Below are 14,081 nucleotides of genomic sequence, written 5' to 3'. Positions count from 1 at the left end.
TCTCAGCTTTGTGAATCTTCCGAAAATAAGAAAACTGTTCATCCCTTCGGATCTTCCATCCTGGGCTGACAGGGGTGATTGTAAATGGCTGTCCAGTCAGTGTCGATTCTTTTTGGCTGAAAATATCTTCCTTATCTCATCCCAGCATTTCTTGCCACAGAGAACTGTGCGGCAGAGTTCATGTATATATTTCCTTGTATGGTATTTTGTAAATAACATTCGTTTGCTGGTTGTTTGTATCGGGTATTTCAGTTTCACTAGCCGCTGTTTAAGTGTGTTGGTAGGTTTGTGGGCTACCATGATGCTGAGAGGTTTGAGTTGTCTGGACATCATTTAAAAGATGTATTTAATGTAAGGTAATGTGGCTCGGGTTTCTGAAGACGTTGTGTCTGCTTGGGTCAATTTGTTGATGAGAAATCGGCACACTGGGTTTATTGGGTAGGCAAAAGTGAGGACTGCAGATGCTGGAAACCAGAGTTTAGACCAGAGTGGTGCTGGAAAAGCACAACAGGTCAAGCAGCTCCCCAGGAGCAGGAAAATCGACGTTTCGGGCGAAAGCCCTTCATCAGGAATAGGGGCAGGACGCTTCCAGGGTGGAGAGATAAATTGGGGGTGATGGTGTGCTGGGGCGAAGGTAGCAAAGAGTAAAATAGGTGAATGGTGGTGGGGATGGAGGTGACAGGTCAGAGAGAAGGGTGGAGCGGATAGGGGGGAAGGGAGATTGGCAAGTAGGACAGGTCATGATGTCAGTGCTGGCTGGAAGGTTGGAACTGAGGTAAGGTGGGGGAGGGGAAATGAGGAAACTGGTGAAGTCCACATTGACGCCCTGGCGGAACATGAAGTGTTCTTCCTACAGGCGTCGGGTGGGAAGGGAGTGGCGGTGAAGGCAGAGTGGGGGGCGGAGGTTGAAATGTTGTTCCATAGGGCGATGGGGTTGATTGGTGCGGGTGTCCCGGAGATGTGACTTGACTCTCCAGTCTCCCCAATATTGTAGTGATCGCATCGGGAGCAATGGATACAAAATATTACATTGGTGGATGTACCGGTGAAAGTCTTCTTACTACCGTGGCCCGGGTTCGATTCCCGGGCAGCGTAACAATTTTCAGCAGAGATACCAACATGCATTCACGTTTCCCTGGTGGTCTAGAGGTTAGGATTCGGCGCTCTCACCACCGCGGCCCGGGTTCGATTCCCGGTCAGGAAAGTAATTTTTCATGTTCAGGTCACTACTCTGGTGTGTGGGTATGTGAGACTCTGAGTTTCCAGTCACACTGACGTTTACAACCTAACTGAGCAGACAGACCGCCTCATCCTTGTTGTCAAGGCCATCAATATCCAAGTCCTGGTGAGTCAAGTGACTGTCAGACTTCGATGTGATGCTTGGTCTGAGATATCTACCTCCAAATTCTTCTCTTGTAATATTCCTGTAGAAAGAGATTGCAAAGGTCATTGCTGTCAGTCCACAATAGAAAATCAGAACACACAATTCTAGTTTCTGTGAAACATTCTTTCCTCTCTTAATACCCAAGATCTTTGTGCTGACCTATATGTAAATGTATACAGCAGGGTAATGTGGTGGATTGCATGCTCCATGAAGAGTTCACTCAAGTTGCTGAATGGACATTTATCATGCGGTATTGACGTTCTTACTGAAGATATACAATATGCTGCAGTGCAATATTACGAGCCCAGAAACACTGAAAATCAGGCTTTCAGAGCCACAAACATTCCATCAAATATGTACCATATACCCCAGACTTATCTGTCTTATATTAACGCACGGTAGTCTTAGATTCCCAGAAGACTCGGATTTAAGTATCCAGTGTGACTTTTTGTAAAAGAAGCCATCTTTTGGACTCCTTCCTACCGACTCTATTACTGGAAATACATCCATACTACACCGGGATTCGTGGATCAATGACGTGAGGCTTATCTTTACCCTCTTATAATTTCCTATTGCATAAATGTTTCGACGAATGCCAATATTTTTCATCAGCCTTAAAGTCCGAGACGTAAAGCACAGAAACAGACCTTTCAATCTAAATTGTCCATGCCGACCGGATATCCAAAATTCATCTTGTCCCATTTGCCAGCACTTGGCCCATATCCCTCTAAACCCTTCCTATTCATATATCCATCCAGATGCCGCCACCAGACTCCACCACTTCCTCTGGCAGCTCGTTCCATGCATACACAACCCTTTGCATGGAAAGATTGACTGCAAGGTCCCTTTTAAATGTTTCCCCTCTCGCCCTCAACCTATGCCCTCGAGTTCTGCACTTCAAAGTTTGTGAGAAGATTTGTAGCTCGGGTGCTCGTTGTTGTGGTTCTGTTCGCCGAACTGGGCATTTGTCTTGCAAACGTTTCGTCCCCTCTCTAGGTGACATCCTCAGTGCTTGGGAGCCTCCTGTGAAGCGCTTCTGTGCTGTTTCCTCCGGCATTTGTAGTGGCTTGTCTCTGCCGCTTCCGGTTGTCAGTTCCAGCTGTCCGCTGTAGTGGCCAGTATATTGGGTCCAGCACGATGTGTTTGTTGATAGAGTCTGTGGATGAGTGCCATGCCTCTTGGAATTCCCTGGCTGCTCTCTGTTTGGCTTGCCCTATAATGGTAGTGTTGTCCCAGTCGAATTCATGTTGCTTGTCATATGTGTGTGTGGCTACTAAGGATAGTTGGTCGTGTCGTTTCGTGGCTAGTTGGTGTTCGTGGATGCGGATCGTTAGCTGTCTTCCTGTTTGTCCTTTGTAGTGTTTTGTGCAGTCCTTGCATGGGATTTTGTACACTACATTTGTTTTGCTCATGTTGGGTATCGGGTCCTTCGTTCTGGTGAGTTGTTGTTTGAGAGTGGCTGTTGGTTTGTGTGCTGTTATGAGTCCTAGTGGTCGCAGTAGTCTGGCTGTCAGTTCGGAAATGGCCCGATACCCAACATGAGCAAAACAAATGTACTGTACAAAATCCCATGCAAGGACTGCACAAAACACTACATAGGACAAACAGGAAGACAGCTAACGATCCGCATCCATGAACACCAACTCGCCACGAAACGACACGACCAGCTATCCTTAGCAGCCACACACACAGATGACAAGCAACATGAATTCGACTGGGACAACACTATCATTATCGGGCAAGCCAAACAGAGAACAGCCAGGGAATTCCTAGACGCATGGCACTCATCCACAGACTCTATCAACAAACACATCGACCTGGACCCAATATACCGGCCCCTACAGCGGACAGCTGGAACTGACAACCGGAAGTGGCACAGACAGGCCACTATAAATGCCGGAGGAAACAGCACAGAAGCGCTTCACAGGAGGCTCCCACGCACTGAGGATGTCACCTAGACAGGGGACGAAACGTTTGCAAGACAAATGCCCAGCTCGGCAGAACCACAACAGTTCTGCACTCCCCCATCCCAGGGAAAAGACCTTGTCTATTCACCCCATCCACGCCCCTCAAGTTTTTATAAACCTCTTTAAAAAAAACTCTCAGCCTGCGATGCTCCTGGGAAAACAGCCCCATCCTATTCAGCCTCTCCCTGTGGTTTAAAGCTCTTACCCTGGCAACATCCTTGTGAATCTTTTCTCAATCCTCTCAAGTTTCACAACATTGAAAGTCCCCTTCTCGTCTCGAACCTGTGCCCTATTTTAGTTGACCTTTCCACCGTGAAGGGAAAAAAAGCCTCTGACGATCATAGAATCCCTCCAGGGTGGAAACAGATGATTCAGTCCAACAAGTCAACACCGACCCTCCAAAGATTAACCCACAGGGACTCATTCCCCTACCCCTATTACTCTATATTTACCCCTAACTAATGCACCTGACATACACATCCCTGAACACTCGGGCAATTTACACACAGACAATCCATTTTAACCTGCCTATCCCTGGACACTATGGGTAATTGAGCATGGCTAATCCACCCTAACCTACATATTTTTGGAATGTAGGTGGAAGCCCTTGCAGACATGAGAGGTGGCATGCAGGAAGAATGTGCAAACTCCACACAGACAGTCACCCGAGACTGAAATCGAACTCGGGTGTCTGGCACTGTGTGGCATCAGTGCAAACCACTGAGCTACCCTGCCACCCATGTCCAACCAATCTGTGTCTCATCATATTGTTGAGGTCTCCCCTCAGCCTCTGTCTTCCCAGAGAGAAAAAAAAATCAGGTTTATGCCACCTCTCCTCATAACTAGAGCCCTTCAGACCTGGCAATGTCCTGGTGAACCTTGTCTGTACCCTCTGCCAGAGCACCCACATCCTTCCGGTAGTGTGGCGACCAGAACTGAACGTAGTATTCCAAATATGGCCAGAATAAATAGGTGTAACTCGCCAACTCTTACACTCCAGGAAACGTGCTGTGTTTCTTCTTGATCACCGTACCCACCTGCTTTACCACTTCCACGGATCTATATGCCCAAACCCTTCTGTATGCCAGTGCTGCTATGAGTTCTGCCAGTTATCATACAATTCTTATATTTCCTTCGTCTCTAGCTTTGGACTTCCTCTACCGTGGGGAATAGACATATAAAGTTGAGCAGCCAGACAAATTTCAAAAGGACACAAAAGGTGTGTCTGCAGATGGGACGACTGAATGAATCATTTCCCACAATGGCCGCAGATGAACAGCCTCTCCCTGGTGTGAACTCGCTGGTGTGTCTGCAGGCTGCACAGCCAATTGAATCCCTTCCCACATACTGAGCAGGAGAACGACGTCTCCCCAGTGAGAACGCGTCTGTGGGTGTCTAGCCCCAATGGGGAAGGGAACCCTTTCCCACAGTCCCAACATTTCCATGGTTTCCCCATGAGGGGAGCATTCTTTGTGTCGCGCTGGGTTTGAAATTAAAAACAGAATGGATACATAGTCTCTCCCCACTGTGAGGGGTGGGATTGTGATCCCCCAAGCTGAGTAAATTGTTTGACGCATTTTTCACAGACAGCGTACTGAATCTCCCTCACTAGGGTGTCTCAGTATTATTCCTGCCATACCAGTATTCAAAATCTCTCACACAGACAAAAGCAAACATTTCTTCTCGAATTGAATGGCTGCTGATATTCAAGCCCCATTGATTCAAGTGGCTCTGTCAGAAGATGAGGTATCATTTGTTTTCAGATTTCTTTCTGCATGTCTTCCTGTAAAAAGAATCACAAATTGAGTGATCACTGTCAGTACTGTTAAATGAACATAACATCGGTGGCAATTCCTGTAGATTGCTAGATGAGTGCTGACCATATATTATGCAGGACGCAGAAAACCCTCATGCAACAAGATAGCCTTAAGTGTGTATGGAGGAAAACGTAATTTAGATCGCAATAACCTGGAACAAGCTGTGGACAAAGGTGCTGGAAATGGTGCTGAATCAAGAATATGATAATGAAATGTCAAGGGTGCTTGGGAAAAGAAAGCCAGTGAAGTTATTGAATGACTTCCTGCTGTCCAAGTAAATAAAAAATACAAGAAATATAGAACGTAACTCTATTACTGCATTAGAAGGTGAAAAATCAGAGCCACAAAGTTTTTTATAACAGCCAACAATATCAGATATACACCATATGAAGCAACATATGTCTATATTTGAAATCAATGTGCCAATCCCTTAAATACTGCTCAGTTCCATGAGAAACTACCCTTATACTTCTGAACATGAGGAAAGAAATAAACCTTTTCCAGGGTACAAACTCTATACGTGCCAAACTGAGGGAATACACAAGGAAAATACCTTTGAGAGGGGCAGAGAGCATCCAAGTACCTTTGGAGAGCCTGCTCCCTCCATGGAGTCACTCCAGTTGCTACAAGTGAACAGTATCCACCCCACCCCACCCGCCAAAGCCTCTATCTCCCCCCCCCTCCCAGGATGAGGAATGAAAAGGGAGAGACATTGCTTTGCTCCCAGATGTTGCCCAGAGGGAGGGAGTTTCACTCTGAAATTGACAGGGCTACCTCCACGTTGTGGCGTCCACGATGGGGGGGGGGGGGGGGGGGGGGGGTGCACGTGGGGTCTCCTTTCGCTCTCCTCCACGTCAATGCAGTTTGAGTTCAAGCAAAGCACGGGGTTTAACTTTAGCTTTACACTCTCAGAAGACCCCCACCTCTGTGAATCCAACACTTTACTCCCCCCTCCACTCCATGGAAATACCGATTTGAGAGACTCCAGAGTTGGAGTTGCTACCGTACCTGCTGTAGGGGGGTTGGAAGAAGCTGTGTATTTTAATGAACCATTTCAATTTAACTTCATCCTTGCCATTCAAATACTAATTTTACACAGAGGGTGGAATGAACCTCCTCAGGAAGCGGTGGATGCGGGTACAATAAAAAGACATTTGTTTTAGTACATGAATAGGAAAGGTTTGGAGGGATACAGGCCAACAGCAGGCAGGAGAGACTGGTGTAGTTTGGGCTTATGGTTGGCATGGACTGGTTGGACCAAAGGTCCATGACCATGCTGTATGACTCGATGGTAAGTTCTTAGTTCCTTAAAGGGGAGTCGCACACAGACAGCATAGTGAAGAAGGTGTTTGATATGCCTGCCTTTATTGGTCAGTGCACAGAGTGCAGGAGTCGGGAGGTCATGTTGCGACTGTAGAAGACATTAGTTAGGCCACGTTTGGAGTATTGCATGCAATTCTGGTACCAGTGATCCCACCCTGACACATCATAAACCAGAGATAGTGACTGAAATTGACTCTGATACAAAATCAAATCATTAAATCGCTGCAGTGCAGAAAGAGGCCATTTGGCCCATTGAATGCATTGGGTACAGGAGTTGGGAGGTCATGTTGTAGCTGTCCAGGACATTGGTTCGGTCACTTTTGGAGTATTGCATTCGATTCTGGTCTCCCTACTATAGGATAGAAACGATGTTGTGAAACTTGAAAGTGTGCAGAAAAGATTGATAAGGATGTCGCCAGGGTTGGAGGGTTTGTGGTATAAGGAGAGCCTGAAAAGGATGGGGCTGCTTCCCTGGAGTGTCGGAGGCTGAGGGGTGACGTTATGGACATTTATAAAATCATGAGGGGCATGGATAGGGTAAATAGGTTAGAGGAAGTGGTGGAGGCTGGTATAATTACAACATTTAAAAGGCATCTGGATGGGTGTGTGAATAGGAAAGGTTTGGAGGGATATGGGCCAAATTCTGGCAAATGGGACACTAGATTTATATAGGACATCTTGTCAGCATGGATGTGTTGGATGAAAAAGTCTATTTCCGTGCTGTATATCTTTATGTCTATTTGATAACAGATGCCTTATTTCTGTTGATGTAAATATTGTTAGGGAGAGAGAATTCCTCAAGTAGGGGATGATAAAAATCCTGGGAGACCCCCAATTCTAGTTTACTATCTAATGAACACATTTTAAGCACCAAATGTGCATTTATGTCTAATTTTGTTTCATTTTTCTTGTTTTATTCCCTGCTATGATGACTCTCTCGTCTGGATGGTTGTCAGGCTGGGAATATTGTGGATTGGGCCTTGATCGACTGAATGTTTTATTGCTCTGGAAGGTGTAAAAGGGGCTCAAAGTTTCAGCAGAAAGCCAGCTGAGCTGAGAACAGACAACATCTTAGTCTGAGGGAACAGGGAGAAGAGGACAGAGAAATCAGGACCTGAAATCCGAGCTGATACCAGAGTACCATGTTATTAGTGCTTTGATTAGCAGTGCCAACCCTCTACCTTTACCTCGCTTCCTATTCAACTTGAATGCCACGTACCCCCTCAATATTCAGATCCAATCCTTGTCATCCTGAAGCCACGTCCCTGGAAGGAGTCTCAGATCATAATTATTCTCTTCAATGTGTGCAGCCAATTCATTCAGTTGTGTTACATTGCAACACACATTCAGCCATACAGTCTTCAGTTTCAATTCTTGTGTTCTGTAGAATCCAGTTTTGATTGATTAGATTCGATTCCCTACAATGTGGAAACAGGCCCTTCGGCCCAACAAGTCCACACCGTCACCCTGAAGAGTAACCCACCCAGATCCATTTCTTTCTGATTAATGAACCTAACACTATGGACAATTTAGCATGGTCATTTGACCTGACCTGCACATCTTTGGACTGGGACATTTACTTTCCGTGTCCCTTTCTATCATTCTCTGATGTTCATTTCCACATCACTACATTGCTCACCTACCTTGATACGGATTGGCCATGAAAAATGCATGTTCATACATTCGCAGTAACAGAATCAGGAGTAGGTCATTTGGTCCATTGAGCTACTCCACCATTCGTAAAGATCATGGCTCATCTATCCATCGTCTCAGCTCCTCTTACCTGCATTATCCTGACTATCCTAAATTCACCTACCATACAAAATCCCATCGAACTATGTCTTGAATATGGCTGCTTCTACTGCTTCCTTGGGCAGAGAATTCCAATGATTCACCACTCTCTGGGAAAAGCAGTTCCTTCTCCTCTGTCTTAAACCTACTCCCCCTAATCTTGTGACCTAGTCTCACTCACTGGCTGAAACGACGAGATAGGGTGGGTCTGGGTGGCATGCTCATCGGATGGGTCAGTGTGGACTTGATGGGATGAATGGCCTGATCCCACGCTGTAGTGATTCTATGATTTACCGCAGTTGTGTTTGCCATGGACCACAGCACCAGAACCTCCCACCTTCTGCAAATCGAAAGACAAGTCCCACCCTGCCCTCTTGTACGTGTATAATCTAACTGCTTAATCATTTCTAGTGAATCCCAGCCCACACCTCCCGCTGCTGCCAGTAACCTTTACAAAGCTGATGAGACAATGCTGTACCTGCAGTACTGAAAATCTTAAGGCTTCTAACGATACCAGTTACTGATTCACCACTCCCACTGATGGACGGCATTGGAAATACAATGTTGGAGGCTGAAAGAAATGAGCAGTTTAAAACAAAAACTCATCTAACCCTTCACTAGGCTCCCTGCTCAGGACACTTTACTTAAATCACTTCAACTCCACATTGCAACAAATTCCCACTTTCCACCAATATCCTGAATGTCCTCACTCACTCAGTTGCTGTCTCACAAATTAAAGATTTCATTGTAGCTTCTGCTCCCAGTAAGGACAAAACATCTTTGAAAGCTGCTCTGAAAGTCCAGTCTTCACAATGACACTTCTGCTTTTCTTCAGTCCAAATTGTCCGTGCTGACCAGATATCCCAAATTAACATAGTCTCGTTTGTCAGCACATAACCCATATCCCTCTCAATTCTCCTTATTACCAGATGCCTTTTCAAATGCTTTAATTATACCAGCCTCCACCACTTCCTCTGGCAGCTCATTCCATACACACAACACCCTCTGTGTGAGAAAGGTGCCTGTAAAGTTCCTTTTAAATATTTCCCCTCTCACCTCAGACCTATGACCTCTAGTTTTGGACTCCCCTACTCTGGGGAAAAGAGTTTGGCTATTCACCCTATCCATGCTCCTTATGAACTTCTATAAAGTCACCCCTCAGCCCCTAATGATCCAGAGAAAACAGCCCAGCCGATTCAGCCTGTCCATATATTTCAAACCCTCCAACTCTGGCAATAGCCTTGCAAAGGTTCGTAACACTTTTCCTGTAGGAGGGAAACCAGAACCGAATGCAGTATTCCAAAAGTGGCCAAATCAATGTCCTGTACAGCCGCAACATGACCTCCCAACATCTGTATTGAAATGCACTGACCTATAAAAGCAAATATACCAAACACCTTCTTTGCTATCCTGTCTACCTGCGACTCCACTATGAACTAGCACTCCATGGTATGTTTATTCAACAACACTCCCCATTAAATGTGTAGATCCTGCCCTGATCTGCCTTTCCAAAATCCATATTTCAAAATGGGGTCGAGAAACGTATAAGCCGTGAGTGAATGGTGGAGCAGATCCGATGGGCTAAATGGCTTAATTTCTGCGCCGATGTCGTATGGTCTCTTGCTGTCCTGGACACAGTGAGAGAATTGGAAGCAGGAATAGGTCATTTGTCTTTCCAGCTGGCACCAGTATTGAACAATTCATAACTGGATATAAATATACCTGCATCTAGATGAATAGGCTAGGACTTTTTTCACTGGAGCATCAGAGGTTGAGAGGTGACCTTAGAGAGGATTATAAAATCATGAGAGGTAGAGATGAGGTGCACGGCACGTATTCTTTCCCTAGTGTGGGTGGTTCAAGATTAGGGAGCAAATTTTGAAGGTGAAGAAAGAAATATTTTAAAAAGACATGAGGGGCACCTTTTTTTAAAGATAAAAAGTAGTTCGTGTGAGGAATCAATGTCCAGAGGAGTTGCTGGATGCAGGTACAGTTACAATGTTTAAAAGACATTTGGATAAGTACATGAATAGGAAAGGTTCGGAGGGACATAGGCCAATCATTGGCAGGTGGGAGCAGTTTAGTTTCAGAACACCGTCAGCATGGACTAGTTCGACTGAATGGTCTGTTTCTGTGCTGTATGACTCTATAACTGTTCTGCACTGGCTTTAAAACCATTTTCTTGCCTTCTCCCATAACATCTTTGTTCTTCAAAGTCACATGAACTCAGCCTTGAATACATTCAATAACCGACCTAACTGCAGGAAGACATCCCCACTTCTGAACTCAATTCCTCTTGCTGATATACCACTTGCTTTGCTCATTGCTTGCTGCACTTTCTGACAACTGGCAGTGACTGGTGTAGAAGGACACTGAGGGCCCTTTGTCGATCCACACACCACTCCTGATGAAGGGCTCGTGCCCGAAACGTCGACTCTCCTCCTCCTCAGTTGCTGCCTGACCTACTGTGATTTTCCAGAGCCACAATATTCAACTCTGATCTCCAGCATCTCACTTTCGCCACATCTCAACATATCACCATTTAAACAATGCACCTCCTTTCTGCTTTTTTTATGCACTGAAAAGGCTAGAACTTCACATTGTGGTACTGCATTTTCCATGTGTTTGCAAGTTGACACACAGACCTGGATCAACTTTTCCAGAGTCTGGCCCTCCCTCGGTTCACTCTTGAACCCCAGAATGAAAAAGTGGTGAGAAAAACACTGTTGTACTCACAAATGTTAGACAGAGGAAGGAAATTACAGTCTGGGGTGAAGTTTAACCTTATGCAGAGAGAAAAGACCAACAGCAGCTTCAGAGCTCATGGCCCAAACTCCACATTGCCACAATGGCCGGCTCTGATTGGCAGGAGGACCAGACTCCTTCCGGTCCTCCAAGGTTGTCCACTGCTCCATGGAAAGGAGCTCGCGCACGTTTCTGCGGACACCCAAGAGTTTGCGCAGTGCTTGCCGACACTGGCGGTCATGCGCAGTGCTTGCTGACACCGTGGAGCATGCTCAGTATGCAGGAATTTGTTACAAATTTTAAAGTTAAAAATCACAAAGCACCTGGTGATAGTCCAACAGACTTATTTGGAGGCACTAGCTTTCGGAGCCCTGCTCCTTCATCAGCTGATTATGGAGTAAACATCGTAGGACACAGAATTTATGATCTTACGATCTTATATTCCACAACCACCTGATGAAGGAGCGGTGCTCCGAAAGCTAGTGCTTCCAAACAAGCCTATTGGACTGTAACCTGGTGTTGTGTGATTTTTAACTTCGTACACCTTAGTCCAACACGGGCACCTCCCGATCATGACAAATATTAAGCGTCCAAATGCGAATACGAGAGAAAAATGCCGAAGCTATTTTATTTGACCGATTTTTTTCCCCCTGTGCCTCGACATTTTATTTCTTTTGCATTTTGTTTGGCTGCTCAACGTTTCTGTCTTTTCCCCAGGGTAGAGGTATTCCAAAACTAGATGGTACAGGTTTAGGGTGTGGGGGAAAGATTTTAAAAGATCTAAAAGACTAGGAATAGAACATTCACCCCTTACTGGGCGAAAGTGAGGACTGCAGATGCTGGAGATTAAGGTCGATAGTGTGGAGCTGGAAAAGCACAGCAGGTCAGGCAGCATCCGAGGAGCAGGAGACTCGACGTTTCTGGCAAAACCCTTCGTCAGGAAATAGCCATGGGGAACTGCAGGGCTGTAGCATAATCGAGTGAGTCGAAGTGGGATGCTGTTGGGAAGGTGGGTGTGAATGGTCTGTAGGGATGATATGGTTCCACTGCCTTGGCCACGCGTATTTTGAGAAATGTGGGAGGAGTGGGTTCCAGTTCGTGGGACACTGACACGAGTCCTGGAGAAGGTGGCATTTGTGCTGTCTCTCTCTTCACATTCTGCCCCCTGTCCATTTTCTCCCCATCCACTGCCCTCTGCCTATTCTCTCCCCTCACACTGCACCCTCTATTCTCTCCCCCAACCCTCTGAACCCCAGTCTGTTCCGCTGTCCATTTCCCTCCCTTCTCCACCACCACCAGCGACCCCTTCATCTCCCCACCCCCACAATCGTCCTTTCTCGTGCCTCAGCCCTCTTTGATCGCTGTATGAAGTCTTTCTCAGGGAAGAGAGAGAATGGATGGTGATGACTTTACCTGGGAAACACGGCATGTGAGAAATAGCTGATTTTTAAAATTGAGAATAACTAAAACCATATATTCAGAAACTTCGTTACAGTCGGGAAGAATGTTTTTTTTTTCAAAAATAAAGCTGCAGAAATCTTTCTGAAACTTTCATTGATGTATGTGCAGTTAGGCCACAACAAAGGACAGGCTGTCAGGAGTGAATGAGTGAATAAAAGACAAGTCCAACCTTGCCCTCGAGGAGAAAGTGAAAAATGCTGATGCTGTAGATCAGAGTTGAGAGTGTGGTGTTGGAAAAGCACAGCAGGTCCGGCAGCATCCAAGGAGCAGGAGAATCGACGTTTCGTGCATAAGCACTTGGCACTCGACCATCGCTCCTTCAACCCCCCTGTGATGGCGCGTGAACTCACTGGTGCCTCCGCAGGTAGGAGGAGCAGGTGAATCCCTTCCGGCACTTACAGCAGGTGAATGGCCTCCAGGGTGGACCCGCTGGTGGGTCAGCAGTGCAGCTGACTGAGTGAAACCCCTCCCGTACATGGTGCACGTGAATGGCTTCTCTCCCTTGTGGACTCACTCCTGCGTCTGCAGATGGCTGATCCGACTGAAGCCCTTCCTACATACTGCGCAGGTGAATGGCCTCTCCCGGTGTGAATGCGTCTGTGGGTTTCCAGCAGGGATGGGGAAGGGAATCCTTTCCCAAAGACTCCTCATTTCCAAGATTTCTCCTTTGGAGGGAGGTTTCCTTGTGTTGCTCTGGGATTGAAATTACAAACAGAACGGGTACATAGCCTTTCCCACCTTGAGGCGTGAGACTTTGATTCCTCCAAGCTGAGTAAATGGTTTGAAGCACTTTTCACAGTCAGCGCACCGAATCTCCCTCACTCGGTGTCTCATTATTCTTCCTGCCACAGGACTGTCCAAAATCTCTCAAACAAACAAACAAAAGCAAACATGCCTTCTTGATTGGAATGGCTGCTGATATTCAAGTCCCAATGAATCAAGTGGCTCTGTCAGAAGTTGATGTTTCATTTGCTTTCCGATTTCTTTCTGCACGTCTTCCTGCAAAGAAAAATCACAAAATAAGTGATCACTGTCAGTACAGTTACTGAACATAACATAGGTGGCAATTCCTGTAGATTGCGAGATGTCTGCTGATCACATATTATCCAGGCCACAGAAACCTGAAAACCCTCATGCTGCCAGATCGGCTTAGCTGTGCATGGAGGAAAACTTCATTTCAGTGACAATAACATGGAACAAACTGCCTACAAAGATGCTGGAAATGGAGCTGAATCAAGGATATGAAAATGAAATGTTAAGGCTGCTTGAGAAAAGAAAGGCAGTAAAATTGCTGAATGACTTCCTGCTGACCTATTAAATAAAAAATTATGACAAAAAAAGGACGTAACTCCATTACTACATTAGAAGGTGAATAATAATTACAAAGAAACTTTTACAACAGTCAACAATATCAGATATACACCATATAGAACAAAGAACAAAGAAAGTTTACAGCCCAGGAACAGGCCCTTCAAGCTTGAGCCGATCCAAATGTACTCTCTAAACCTGTCGGTCAATTCCTTAGCATCTGTATCCCTCGACTCCCCACCCACTCATGCATTTATCCAGACAAATCTTAAATGAATCTACCGT

The 14,081-nt window shown here is 45.9% G+C and overlaps 1 protein-coding gene and 1 non-coding gene across 2 annotated transcripts in view; both read left to right on the top strand.

Moving 5' to 3' along the window:
- Positions 1–14,081, top strand: part of LOC148144448 (uncharacterized) — a 677,410-nt gene that overhangs the window by 480,516 nt on the left and 182,813 nt on the right. The window lies entirely within an intron of this gene.
- Positions 1,133–1,204, top strand: trnae-cuc (transfer RNA glutamic acid (anticodon CUC)). Its single transcript has one exon. It is a non-coding gene; the product is annotated as a tRNA-Glu (tRNA).

This window comes from Chiloscyllium plagiosum, unplaced genomic scaffold (genome assembly GCF_037043375.1).
Source record: "Chiloscyllium plagiosum isolate Xiang-an unplaced genomic scaffold, Cpla_swu_hap1 HiC_scaffold_27, whole genome shotgun sequence".
Taxonomy (NCBI): domain Eukaryota; kingdom Metazoa; phylum Chordata; class Chondrichthyes; order Orectolobiformes; family Hemiscylliidae; genus Chiloscyllium; species Chiloscyllium plagiosum.
The sequence above is the reverse complement of the archived record's forward strand: the minus strand, read 5'-3'. Positions and strand labels throughout refer to the sequence as shown.